The 14,856-nt window shown below is 37.5% G+C and overlaps 1 protein-coding gene and 1 pseudogene across 5 annotated transcripts in view; one reads left to right on the top strand and one right to left on the bottom strand.

Moving 5' to 3' along the window:
* The window catches only part of PDE4D (phosphodiesterase 4D), a 1,386,129-nt gene that overhangs the window by 429,916 nt on the left and 941,357 nt on the right, over positions 1-14,856 (top strand). The window lies entirely within an intron of this gene.
* Positions 1,443-1,691, bottom strand: LOC123790501 (short coiled-coil protein pseudogene; annotated as a pseudogene).

Below are 14,856 nucleotides of genomic sequence, written 5' to 3' on the forward strand. Positions count from 1 at the left end.
CCTTTCCCAGTTAACATTTTAACATTAGTTCTGATACTAATTTTCTTATCAAATGAAATCAACAAACTATGTTTTTAGAAACTGTCAAGTGGCGCCTGGGTGGCGCAGTCCTTAAGTGTCTGCCTTCGGCTCAGGGCGTGATCCCAGGGTTCTGGGATCGAGTCCCACATCAGGCACCTCCGCTAGGAGTCTGCTTCTTCCTCTCCCGCTCCCCCTGCTTGTGTTCCCTCTCTCACTGGCTGTCTCTCTCTGTCAAATAAATAAATAAAATCTTAAAAAAAAAATGACTAAAACTCTGCAAACCAAGTAGTTAGGTTTCAAGAAAATTCTGGGAGAAGTAGTGGATAAAATGCTGAGAATATCAATTAGTATACATGTAGAACTCCCCCATTTTGTTCATGATTCTGATACTTAATGCACTCTAAAGCAGTTTTCCATAAGTTGATCTGCTGGATACTACAAATAAGCCTTGAGACTAAACTCTTTGTAACTGTTCTCTTCTAGATGTCATTGACATAAGGTTAGTCATATTTAATCTACTTCCATATATATATTCCCCAAAAGATCTAGTCTGTGCCAGAGATCACACAAATCTGGAGTAAAAACATTTGGAGTTGGTTACTACTGTATGCCAAGTACTTTTTCCATCTTATTTCTATTTTTCTCAAAATTTTCTATTTCAAACATATAACTGGAGCTCATCATTTCAGATATCAAGTGGGTTATTTTGTGCAAAGGAAGTTTTTACCAACAAACCTTCTCAATTTGACAATTCAGCTGCAAAGAAAAATCTTCATATTTATAGCCTCTGTTTTCAATTGATTAAAGAGAAACCAACAATCCTATCTTATTACTAACTATGACAAGCCCTAACTAAGGAAGTGTCTTATTTTGGTTAAGTTTCAACAAGTCAAGCTCAGGTTACTCTCACAGATGATTCACTATTAAAATTACTTTTACAACCATGAAACCAATTTTTTCCTTGGGGGGGAAATAGGAAGGTAGAAACAAACGAAGAAGATATGCAACATGGTGTCCAGGGTACATAAAGCTGTGTGTTCAGTACATGATTTTGGTCACTTTTCACAACACAGTGGTTACTTTCTTGTATCTCTTACTATGCCTATAATAAAAGACAGTGCTAAACCTATAAATCAAAACAAATTTGATAAAATACTCATTTTCAAGTTTCATAAATATATGCATTTCTAATTATAAAGTTTCTATGATACATTTGCACATTTTCCTAGACAAACATATAATACACAAACTCATGTAAGTCTTCTGTTATGCTCTTAATTTTGCCTAGATCTGACCTTATCTTTATAAATATATAAATAAAAATCTTTATAAACCACAAACAAAACTACTGTAACTTTTTGAATCTATCCAACTTTTAAAGAAAGAAAGATCAGCAGCAATGCCATAAAACAGAAAGGACATCAGTCCCTTCTTTTGCTTTTTGGGTTAGTTTGAAAAACACTGGAAGCTGACATGAGGTTTTCTATATATTCTCCAAGAACTTGGTTTTCTGGTTTTAGCTTCTGATTTTCTTCCTTAACTGCACCTACTCTTGCAGAGAGATCTTCACGTGTGTGTTGAAGTTTCAACACTTGACTAAGAAGTTGTGTTTTGTTCTCCAGTTCCACTTAATTTTCAGCATCAGCTGCATCCATGTTGGCATTCATCATCTTGGATAACAAAATTTTGGGCCTTAGATATAAAATCCTTGATGAACGGTCCACCTTTGGAGGTGCTGGGAGTTAGAGGGATCAGGAGGATGCCTCACGCCCCAACATGTGGACCGACTGGCCTCAGAATTATATTTTTTAAGATTTTATTTTTGTATTTGAGAGAGAACAAGCGAGTGAGAGAGCACAAGCAGGGGGAGCAGCAAAGGGAGAGGGAGAAGCAGGCTCCCTGCTGAGCAGGCTGCCAGATGTGGGGCTTGATCCCAGGACCTAAGGCAGACACTTAACCAGCTGAACCACCCAGGCACCCCTATTTTTTGATGAATGAATAAAATCACTGGTTGCTGGAGCAGTCAGGGTTATCATGTGTTTGATGCATACTAGGGATTCAAAGGTTTGCCTAACATAGATTTGAGACCAGCATTTTTTCCTAGTTAATATCATGCTAATATCCTTGTATCTTTTTGAAAATTTTACCACCAGTTCTACCTTCAGGGACTTTGGCAAGTCACACACTTTGACAGACTACGTTACCAGTGTAGATGACTAAAAAAGTGGTTCTAACATTCATATGTATGCTTTTGTCCTAGTATTAGGTAAAAATCCAATTTATTTTCAGATTCTCGATTATTCAGCAGTGCCTTTCCTTGTAAAAATCCACTTTGTCACCTTGATTGTCTCTTTTGAATTAAAACAGATTCAACCCACCCTGCCATGCCATGCTCCACCAAATGGCCCTTGTCTCAGGAGCTGTGCCTCCCACGGTGATTCTGAAGCTAACTTTGATGATACTTCAAGTGGTTTTTTTCTGTTTGTTTGATTTTGTTTTTGAAGCATTCCTCAAAGCCAGGATCTCTTTCTTGCTTTTTAACTTTCAAACTGTCAACAAATTGTCTTAAATATTATATATGCCATGAGGTATTTTCATGAAGTTCTTTCTCAGGATTTTTCCATTCAGTGCCCATCAGGTCAGGCTCATTTGCATCTCCACATTGATTAAAGACCTATATTTTACATGAATAGCAGTATATACCTTACAAATTTGTGGCCAACTGCAGTGCTCACTTTGAGTTCCCTAGTTGTGGGTGGGAACTGCGCTATGATGTTTTCAGCCACCAGATTTCCCGTGATACACCCTCTGCTTCAAGGTTATTCTGCATTTCCCTTGTTATCTTTTGCATTTTTTTCAGTTACAAGCTTTTGCTCCAAACATTACTGTTTGTGATCACCTCTCAGTACTTCCACCTGAAATTATAATTTAAAATAAATATATTTTTGAAACGATAAATAGTGGCACTTAGTTCTCTAAAGTCAGAATCTCTAGACTTGTTATTTTCAGACTAACTTCAAGGGGATATTTAAACATAGTTTCATGTTTGTAAATAGAACATTTGTCCAAATACATTTGTGGTAAGAAGTTTAATCACTTTGTGCGAACCAGTGGTATTGTGTGTGTGTTTGTGTGTGGATGTTTAATCTAAAATGAAATTAAGAAAACACACTAGTTTAGAAAAAAAAAGAAAAAAAATTTTTTCAAAACAATGACCTACTTTTTAGAGAAGCACTAGTCAGTCCTAGGGTCAGTAGTTATTCATGCCATCCATGATCGTGGTAGTGCATAAATTCACCTTGATTTGGTTGTCGTGATAGTGACGCTTGGTTCTGCGACAACTCTAAAGTACGACACTTTCCAATCACTCAGTGCATGTGAGTATCTTTTATTTGGCAGGTTAAAAAAATGTGCTGACCTGGAATAGTAGGATTTTGCTTGTGTCTAAGGGCACTTTGGCCAAGTATACTAACACAATGATGGCCAAGATGTTCAAACCTACCTTGTTTATCCTGAGGCTATAGATGTGCTTTTGCTCACTCCATAGCCTTGCAGTGCATCTCATCCCAGTAAGAGAAACAGAGATGCAGGAAGAGTAGAGCCGAATCTCAGAGAATACCTTGAATTAGGAGTGGATGGAAGGAAAGGCCCAGAGAACCAAAGAAAATAATCTGGAAGTTCAGCTGTAAATATTAACCACTCTTTCAAAAGAAGATTGGCATTGAAGTAACGAAGACATAAAGTACAGATACTTAAGGACATGTGAGAATTAAGAAAATGGCTGAGGCAGAGAAAGAATTTAAGGAAAGTTGAAGGTAGTAATAGGTAACAATATTTGAGTACTTACATGTACCAGACAGTGTGCTAAATTCTTTAACTAATTTAATCCTCATAACACACCTATGAGAGAAGTACTTCTATTATTATTTATATTTGGAGTGAAGAGACTAAGGCACAAGGAAGTTACATAATTTGCCCAAGGTCATAGATACAGGCAATGGTGTCAGGATTTAAATCCAGAAGGGTTAGCTCCAGGGACTTGCCCTTAACCACTCCACCATACTGCCTCTCTGTGCTAGAGAGAAAGGGACATTCAGTGAAGTGTTAATGTCTCTGAGTTGGTCACAGGTCAGGATGAGATTACAGGTGCACAGACAAATCAGCATCGGGGAGAAGGAACGAGATGAAGATGCGTGGGGACTTAGTATTTTTGAAAGAGAGAAGGGGGGATATGACAAGTTAGTGGTTTCCACTTGGGACAGAAAGAAATACCTTGCTAGCTAGAGGATGAGGGAAACAAAAGAGCCTAATGAAAATGGAATGAATTGGAATAATCACTGTGTAACATGTGATACAGAGTTCGCTTGAGGAGATTAGTAATTACCAAATAGCAATGGGGGACCAGCACAGGCAAAGGAACACACTTGTAGTGGGTGCTGTCATCTTTGCAGCCATATGTGGAGGAGAAGGAAGGTGTTGGGGTGTCACATGGCATGGTGACTTCTTAGAGAGCTAAAATGCTCTCAGGAGCATCTCTGTCTTGAGCAGAAGGGAATAAAGGAAGTATCGCAGAAAGTTGTAGCTATGGTGGGTTTGCACACTTTTTAGTGGATTGCCATTAAAAGAAGGACTTTCAAGACCTTATCTAAAAGATTATAAAATTCTTGAGTCTAGGCACACTCCATATCTTCAGTTAATTTCCCACTTCTACTGCAGTATTTATCATGTTATAGGAATTCAATAAGCATAGTGACTTTATTGTTTTTCAGAGGACTGCAGGGAACCTAGCAGGATACAGATAGCAGAAGAGTCTGTCTGAAGAAATGTTTTATTCCATCTTCTAAGTTAAGTCAGTCTTGGAAAAAGGAGTTCTCTTTAAGGAAAAGGAAGCTGCCAGAACCAGTCCCATAATGACTTTTCAAGCTGTTGTATCCAGGCTTTAGATATCTAAACCGGAATCTTTGACAAAACCGCAGCAGCCGTTAATACAGCTCCAGGGATAAAGGGGGAGAGATGTTTGGTCCTATTAATTATACAAAAGTATTCAAAATTCACTGCTACTATGTGCTTCTAGATGATGAACTTGAAATGGTCCACCACCAGAATACATTAAAGACAGAGTCAGCTAAATTTTGGGGTAGGGGGCGTGAGGAGGTTGGTGGCGGAAGGACAATGTCTAGACTTACAGAATGTTAATAACAAGTATGCCTGGTGTATTTAGTGCTCTTGTATCTGTCACAGAGCCACAGAAAATTGACTTGGAATTTGACTTCATCTTTTCATTCGGTGTGCTAATGAGGGTATAAAATTTGTACTCTTCACATAAATAAACATACTCTCAAATGTGTTATTTTTCTGCATTGGCAGATGGATCACATGCTCAAAATTACAGTGAATTTTTATTCTGATCAGCTTTGCACAGCACTCAACATCCACTCTTGTTGTTTGCCACATGTTATGGCACTGCCTGTGCCCCAAACCTGGGTCTCAAGGTAGCTACAGCGTGACATTTTCTCAGAACACAGATAGGCAGGATTTAATTGACCTCATTATTCTTAGATTCTCAAAGGCTTCTGTGGCTGTGCCCATTCACTAATACTGTTCTCTTGGGCTGTAAAGCTGTGTCCAATTATTTTTGTTGCATGTCATTGAGTGACTCAGTGACACCTGCCGCAGCCCTTCTTGCATTCCAATGATTCCATTCCTGAATTCATAGTGATTTGAGGACTCTAGGGGCCAAATGGGTTATTGTGTAAGAGGGCTGAGCTTCCTTTACCCCTTAGGGTATCTTTGGGTTTAGCCCTCTTTACTATTTTTAAAAATAGGTTTTTGAATGAAGGTCAGTGCTGTAAGATCACCCAATAGCTGGTCTACCTATGAAAAAATCCCCTAATGATCATTATATAGAATGAAACATGATCCCATATAATTGGTCTGAATGAAATTGTGGCTTCACTGATTGGAGGAAGGCAAATTCCAAGTTACAGGTTGACTTTGGACTGCCCTCAGGGCTAAAACTCTGAGAAAGATCAAGTTCATGTCCAGGATGGAAGAGAGAGTGGCTGGAAAAAAAAAAAAAAGAGATGTTTTATTTACCTAATGCTGTGTGATGAACCCCAAACCTTGTGACTTAAAACAATAATTTATTTTTCTCCTTAAAATTTGTTAGGTCAGAAGTTTGGGCGGGGATGGGTTGGGTGATTCTTCTACTTTATGTGGTATCAACTTGGTTGTATCCATTGGGTGGCTGGGCTGAGCTAGAAAGTTCAAGAATCCTTCACCCACATGTATGCTGCTTCATGGTTTCTCCGTCTAGTCTCTTTCTCTCTAGGTAGTAGTCAGTGTTCTCAGAGAAACAAAACTAACAGGATGTGTACACACATACCCAGACACACACACACCCACACCCAGACACACACACACACACACACACTCTCACACACACACTGATTTTTTAAGGACTGGCTCAAATGATTACAAAGTCCAAAACTTGTAGAGTAGGCTGGCAGGCTGGAGACCCAGGAAGGACTTGTTATTGCTTCTCAAGTATGAAGGCAGACTGCTGGAAGAATTCCCTCTTCCTTTGCAGACCTCAGTCTTTTTTTTTTTTTTTTTTAAGGCCTTCATCTGATTGGATGAATCCCATCCAGTTATGGAGGGTAATCAGCCTTACCCAAAGTATATTGAAGAAATGTTAATCTCATCTAAAAAATACTTTCAAAGCAACATCCAGATGTTTGACTAAATATCTGGGTATTGTGATCTAGTCAAGTTACCACATAAATTCCACTATCCAACTCTCAGTGTCGTTTCTCATCATTCAGTAGTCCAGCCCAAGCTTCATTACACCATGCCAGCTGGCTTCCCAGATAGAGGAAGGTAGAATCTGTCATGTCTGGGCTCGGAAGTCTTAGGACATCATTCTGTTGCATTCTCTTGGTCAAAGCAAATCACAGCTGTAGCTTATAGCTGTCCTCTAAGTCATCTCTCCTTTCCCACAAGAAATGACCCATGTTTGCAGCTAAGAAGCTTTCTTAGGCTTTTTTATGCCAGTGAAAGTTTGGGGGCCTCTTCTTATTTTGTTTAGCCTCTTTCCCTTTTAGTTCAAGATGATATGTTTCCTTTAAAAATTTTATGGTTTTCGCATGTAGTCAATTATATTCCAGTCCAGTAAGTAAAAGATACTTGCACAAATCTCCTTAAGACAATTTTCTGCTTTAGGCTGAGCGTCCAGATGCTAAGGAGCAACATCCTTAAGGATTTTAGCATTTCTTGTCTTCTAGCTGACTGGATCTTACAAGGGTCTTAAGAGATATCTTTCTGCCACATCCTTGATTTGATAATTACCCGGAGGCCACATTTTAAGAGCAACTCTCTGGATTTGATCAGAGGCCATTTCATACTCAGAGAACCTTGTGCCATCTGGAGGGCTGAAAATGAGTGATAATTTTATCTTCTAATCCAGCAGTACCTGGGTTGGACTTTGTGGCTTAAAAACAACAATTTATTATTTATCATGGGCAGGACTTGCCTGAGAAAGTCTTCTGCTCTATGTGGTGTTAAGTCACTCACTTGGCTGCCTTTTATCAGCAGCTGGTCTGGGCTGGGAGGTCCAAGAAAGCTTCACCCCCATACCTGGCACCTCTAAGCTCATCTACATGGTTTCTACATGTAATAAGCTTGGGCTTCCTTGCAGCATGGCAGACTCAAGCTGGTCAGGGTTTTTATATGGTACCTGGCTACAAGAGATGTTTTAAGTGAACAAGGCCTGCCCAAGGTGCAAGAGCTTGTCAAGCCTCTGCTTGTATCATGTCTGCCAACATCACTCATATATCTAGGCTAGAATCAGCATGGGAGAGACAACATAAGGACAGGTATGATAGGAGGTAGCATTTATTGAGGGGCACCGATGTAACAGTCTCCCACAGAGAATGATTTTATTGCCAGACAGAAATAGATCTGTCACCTCCTTCTACCTTTTATTAGTGGTGTGATTTAGGGCAAATTGCTGTATGTTTGGGCTTCTTGTGTGCTGCCTATAAAATGAAAAACATGATTTAGTTATTACTTGATTTTTGTGAGACGTGTGCAAGGACATAGACATGAATAAACACAACACAGCAGTACTCAACAAATTGTTAGTACACGTTAGGAAGGACAGGTGGACATAAGAGAAAATAAGTTCTTGGCCAAAGGCTGTTGACCTTGGTAGAGATGGGAGTTTGAGACTGGAGCTCAAAGTGGCATGGGAATGTACGTGAAAATGAAGTTTGGAGCCAGATGTTAAGTCAGGAGTCTATATGCAAAAAGGCAGGGTCAGGAAATTCTCACGGAATCAAACCAGATATAGAAGCTTAGGGAGTCAGGTAGAAATTGGGGACAAGGCTAGGAATCCAGGAAATTAAGACTTAGAATGCAGACAATATATTTAGGGAAATAATTACGGGTCAGAGAGTCAAGAGAGAAATTTGGCAGTTTGCAAAACTCTTGAGGTCAAAGATTCCAAACATTATTGCAACCAAATTGAGAAACTGGTCTCAGTGTGTGGGCAGATCCAGACCCACGGGTGCAAAAAGACATCTGGGATGGGGCAGATTAGTTAGGTAGCCCCTGACTTTGGAATTCTTTTAGATTTATCATGAGATTCTCATCCCTTCAATTAATTCAATGATCTAGCATTTATTTGCTTGGGAAAATGATGTTTTCCTAAGGAGAGGCCTCCCATGCAGACATTATCAGACTGTAAAGCTGTCTGTTGCATTTGTGGTACACGTATGGCTCAAAAGAATGACGCTGTCTCTACCATCTTTTGTTCCAACTGCAGAATAGTCCGTTCTCTGGTTATAGCAATCTTCTTCCTTGAATGTGTTCTCACCCAGAGGGAAATTGGAATTACCAATGCTACTGTCTGAGGTTTAGTTGCAGAAGTCAAGATTTTTCTGATTCATTGTGAACATCTTATCTTTCCTCATACTGATTATTATTTCAGTCTAAAAGCTCATGTATCGTACAAAGTCATTTTGTACTTTCATTTTTCATTGAAATATTCTGAATAGAATGAAATAGAATAATTTAAAATCATGTTTAGGCAAAGTGCAGTTTCTTGATTAAAAAGGAAAAATTTAGAGTGGCATTTTAAAAAAATACATTAAAAAAAAAGACAGCATTCATGAAGTTTAAGTCATGGGAAAAACAGTTTATTTTCTTACTATTAGACCCATCACAAAAATTCTGTTAGTTTCCTTTAAGGATTTTGATTATGAATACATCTTAGGCATTCGATAGGCACTATTTTTAAATGTTATTTATTTTTATATAATATCTATTTTTATAGGTTTTCTGAGAATTCTTACCAGTGTATGAGCACACAAGTATATCTACCCCATAGTCAAATTTATGTTAGTCCTACCTTCATGTACCGTTGTCACATGACATATCACTTCATTAGTGGCTATAACCATCAGTAGTCTGCAGATCTATAACATTTAAATATATAGGTTGAATTTTTTAATGTCTGTTAAAGCATTTATTTCCTACTACCCATTTTCTTTTTTGGACCTTGGCATAAAATTTTAAAAATGTATAAAATGAAACATTATTATGAAAACTTTTGGAAAGTCAGGTCCCTTTCCTGGCCCTCATGGATGATACCCCATTTGTAAACAGGGCTCTCTCTTTTCTCTCAGTATGATTTGTTCATATAAAGAAACAGTCTAGGGGTGCCTGAGTGGCTCAGTCAGTGAAGTGTCTGCCTTAGGCTCAGGCTATGATTCAGAGGTCCTGGGATCGAGACCCACATTGAGCCCCCTGCTTAGGGGAGGAGTCCCTCTTCCTCTGCCCCTTCCCCTGCTCTCTCTCTGTCTCTCTCAAATAAATAAATAAATAAATAAATAAATAAATAAATAAATAAATAAAATCTTTAGAGACAATCTAGGACAGGTATCAACAAGCTACAGCCCACCAGTCAAACCTCATGCCTTGTCCTTTCCTCTTAGGCCACATGGGTATTGAAAGGAGGAGTCTATGTGTAGGTCATTGACCCACAGACAGCTGACCATGTGCTGTCTGGAGTCTCACCTCCAATGGAGCTGGCAGATTGGAGGAGCTTCCATCTTCTTTTGTTTGGCATTCTGTATAAAAATGGCATCTCTTGTGAAATGATTGCTGGAACTTTTGTGTTTGCAGACCTGTTGCCCTCAGTGAAGCTAACACAGGGGTCAGGAATCGGAATTATGATCTTGTCCTCATTATCACTGTGCTTGCACTATACGTGCCTGAAACTCAGTGCAGATTGAGATATATTTCTCCTGTGCAATGATACAATTCAGCTGGAAGTATCTGCCTTTTATACACTTTGCTTTCTGTCATATGGAGCATACTTTGTGCTGTTGTTGATATAAATGAGATGGTATGAAGTGGTTTTAACTTGAATGTATTTAGATAATACCAGTAACTGGATGTTTTACTAGTGTTTACTATGAAAGTTTAGGATATCATACTATCTTAAAATTAAAATAAAAATAATTTAGAACTAAAAATCTCAAAATTGCACATTAGTTAGCTATACTATATTATAGGAAAACATACAGTCTATATCATACTATTTAAAAGGACTACGACATTTCCTCATGTCTTTTTAAAAGACGATGCAAGTAAGAAAATTATCAAATGGCAATGTTTTATCATGTCAAATCTACCTTTGAGGATATAAGTTTCAAAAGTTAAAAAAAATAGCACAGGTGAATATGAGTTTGGGGCTTTAATGACCCCCAATTATTTGTTATTTCCAGTTGAGATCATTTATTAGCATTTAATCATGACTGATAAAGTGTCACTTAAGATATGGTGATTTTAGGCTTTTTGTTTAAGCTATCTATATTTATGTAGAAAAAAATGAGATTTATCTAAAGTTGAACACATTTAGAAATGCGAATTTAAGACTTTAAACCCAACACCACCCTCAATTTTGTAGATTCTGTCTTTGACCCCCTGAGTAAGGACCCAGGACTGTAACAATTTGTCTGTGTTTCCTTCTTAATTATTTATTACAATTAAAGTATAAAAATATAATTGGTCACCTCATATATAATTTTGAAATAGGAATTAATCACATACACTATTGGGATCATTTGCAACTTTTTCAATAATGTCTAAGAAGAAGTCTCTTAACTTATTCATGGTGCATATTAAAATTTGGTTCCGTGGAAATAAAATGGACTTTTCCCAAAGATGATATATTCAGAATAGAAAAAGTAGAATAAACTTGGTAAAGAAGGGAACTTAAACTAGGTTGACCATCATCCCCCCCCACAAAGAGCCTACCTAATGTGAATGGAATGACATAGTAAGAACTTTGAGATGTGATTACTAAACAGCTAAAATTAATGCTGTAAAGACAAAAACAAAATACAAACAGAACCAAGTGATCCGTGCAATAGGCTTTTCCAAGATGAAGCATGTGATCAAAATGAGGCAAGAAGTATATAGAGTAGATAGACCTCATGAGTAGTGCATATTCCTCCCCAAAGGGCCATGTTCAGTTTTCTTCATTTATTTACATTTGACTACTCTTACTTTGTGAGAAAATAATGTGCTGGGAAAATCTCCTGTCTAAACTAAAAAAAATGCCCATGGTATATTGGTATTAATCCCAATTCTTCATGAGTTTATTTGTGTACAGGAACATGTAGCAGAATATATTGTGTCTATCATGTCCTAGGCACTGTTGTAAACTCTTTACATGCTTTGTCTCATTGAATCTTAATGATAACTGCATGATGTAGGCACTATTCTCATGCCCACATCACAAATGAGGATAACTTGCTGAAGTCTTTGAGGAAATACATAAGAGTATATTAGAAATGGTTGAGTAATCCCAATTTCCAGAAAGAGGAAGAAAGTGAATTCCCTTCAGTTACATCCTTAAGGCGTGGGACATTAGTATTATTTCCTTTGGTTCATTTTTTCATAAATTTCCATAAATACTTTCTCAGAAGACTAATATGGATTTCTATGTAAAATTACCCCAAATCCCACAGTTCACACTTTCTGTCTACCTTCCATCCTTTATTTTTTTCTTGAACACTTGACCCTGTCCAACATTCTCTATAGTTCACTAATTTATATTGTTTATTTTTATTCCCCCCACGTTAGTGAAATGCTAAACAGGATTTTTTTTTCTGTCAGTACTGTATTTCTAGTACCTAACATAGGCACTCAATAAATAATTATTGAATGAATGAATGAATGAATCAGTTGATTAATCTTAGAAACATTTCTAAAATGGATCTTTAAAAAAACCTTTTTGTGAGCCATTAGAAAAGTGTCGTGATTATATGGAATTTGTGTTAGGTCACTAATAGTAGAGCGTGTCAGATTAAACTTAATTTCCTTTTCCTGAAAGACCAGTGTATCAGAGGAGTGCAATGCCCACTGTCCACTTGGATTTCAGCAAGCACCTGATAAAATCTTCCATATAAATTAGGGATTAAGATGGAGAAAAGCAGTTGATGGTACCAATATACAAAGTCATAATTGAGTAGCTGTATTCATAAATTAGTGTCTGTTTACAGAGAGGCCTCCAGTAACTGTCTGGGGAATTTGGTCTTTAGGTCTGTCCTGTTACCCATTTTTTAAAAATTATTTTATTTTTAGGGGCGCCTGGGTGGCACAGCAGTTAAGCGTCTGCCTTCGGCTCAGGGCGTGATCCCAGCGTTATGGGATCGAGCCCCACGTCAGGCTCCTCCTCTAGGAGCCTGCTTCTTCCTCTCCCACTCCCCCTGCTTGTGTTCCCTCTCTCGCTGGCTGTCTCTATCTCTGTCAAATAAATAAATAAAATCTTTAAAAAAATTATTTTATTTTTAAAGTAGGCTCCATGCCCATCATGGGCTTGAACTCACAACCCTGAGATCAGGAGGAACATCCTCCACTGACTGAGGCAGACAGGTGTCTCTCCTGTTCAACATTTTTATCATTAATTTTGGTAGTGGCATTAATGCCAAAAAGAGCAAATCCACAGATGAGGTGAAACTGGAAGGAATAGCTAATAATGGTCATTTACAAAATCAGCATGCAAAAAGTATTTGATAGACTTGAGGGGAAAAGTAAATATAGTAAAACAAAACTTAAAAAGTGAAAATATAAAACTCTAAAACACCGAGGAGAGAAGTACTAATTAATGTTGTTTGAGAAGCAATAAAGACAGAGGTGAGAAGTAGTTTAACAGCATCAGGAGATTAAGGTGGATGAAAGTAAGTATGAATCAGTAATAGGATAGAGGTCCCCTATCTCCCCAAATATTTATTCATCCTTGGGTTTCATGAATAGAACTGGATCTAAAACAGGAAATGTAATTATATGTCTCTTTGTGTTGGCTCTCCCAGACCAGAACTGTGATGCCAGTTCTGAGCAATGCACTCTAAGGAGGATATTGAAAAGCTGGAGTATATTAAAAACTTGCCATCATTATGGAGAGAAAAGTCAAAACTGCATCACGTGAAGTGTATCTGAAGCTGGGTCTCGAACTTGTGGCCTTCAGATGTGTTTTATATGGCCCACATGGAATTTTTTTTTAGAAATTTGAATTAGTACCAGATGCTTCAAAATGAATAGATGTTTCATTAAATATAGGATTCTGGCTTTGCTGTTATATTCTTATACAGAAACCAACCACAAAAGTGTGTGATCCTATCTTTGTACTCCTCTCCTCCCACTTCACTCATTTGCTTTAAATTCATGGTCCATATGTTAATCTGAGTGCTTGGCACCTGAAAGAAAAGGCCCAGGGAATCCATAATCTGTAAAATAATGTTGGAGGTGGGAATATTACAAATATATCTAAAGAGCTTTCACAGGGCAGAGCAGTTACACCTAATCTATGTGACCCCAGAGAGCTGAATACTAGTGGTAATTATAGAGAAGGACATTCTTATCCAATATATAGAATAACTTTCTCACAATGACCTGAGACTTGCTGTATTTTATTCTTTGGTTCATCTGTATTAAGAAGAGTTTCTGACACAAGCATGTTGTGAGTGGTGAATCCCATTTCAGGAACTACTAGAATGTAAGCTCTTTGAGAGCAGAGATCTTTGTCCATTTTGTTTATAGCTATATCTAAGTACCTAAATCAGTATGACCACATAGTAAGTGCTCATTAAATATCTGTACATTCCAAGAATGGAGTATTCAAGAAAGAGTCACTGTAGACTTGCAGTACTGTAGGAAAAATCAATTAGCTATACGTGCAGGGCATCATGGAATAAGGGGAATATTGAAATAGATGGCATTTAAAGTCACTTCCACCCCTGAGGATCTATAAGGCAAATGACATGGAATAAGATTGTGTATTTTACATCGAATATTAAACATAGTAACAGTAAAGTAGAACGTGTATTTGTAGTAACAAACCTGAGAGGCAAAGCAGTTAGCCAATTATTTATTTATGGTATGGACAAGAAAATGATTTGCTGGATTTTTTAAATTGTAATGATCAGATGTTTAAGATTCTTCTGATATTTGACTATATTTCATATCCATATTGATGTCTGTGTTTATTTTTCTTTTCAGCTGTTAATCATTCCCATGTGATGAAAATGCATTTTTATCTCCTCATATTTGTAATCTGACTTATAAAATCCATGTTGCCTTGAGGTTTGGAGTGATTTGTTATTCTCTCCTCCAAGGAAAGCAAGATAATAAATCAAACCATTGGGAACTGATTTCAATTTTCATTGTTCAGGGTGGTTATTGAAGGCAATGTTCTGAAAAATCATCTTATAACTAACTAGAAAATATTTCGAGGCCAAAATGTGCCAAAGGAACAAAATTAAGTAT

Source organism: Ursus americanus, chromosome 5, assembly GCF_024610735.1.
Source record: "Ursus americanus isolate L20-20 chromosome 5, mUrsAme1.1.p, whole genome shotgun sequence".
NCBI classification, from domain to species: domain Eukaryota; kingdom Metazoa; phylum Chordata; class Mammalia; order Carnivora; family Ursidae; genus Ursus; species Ursus americanus.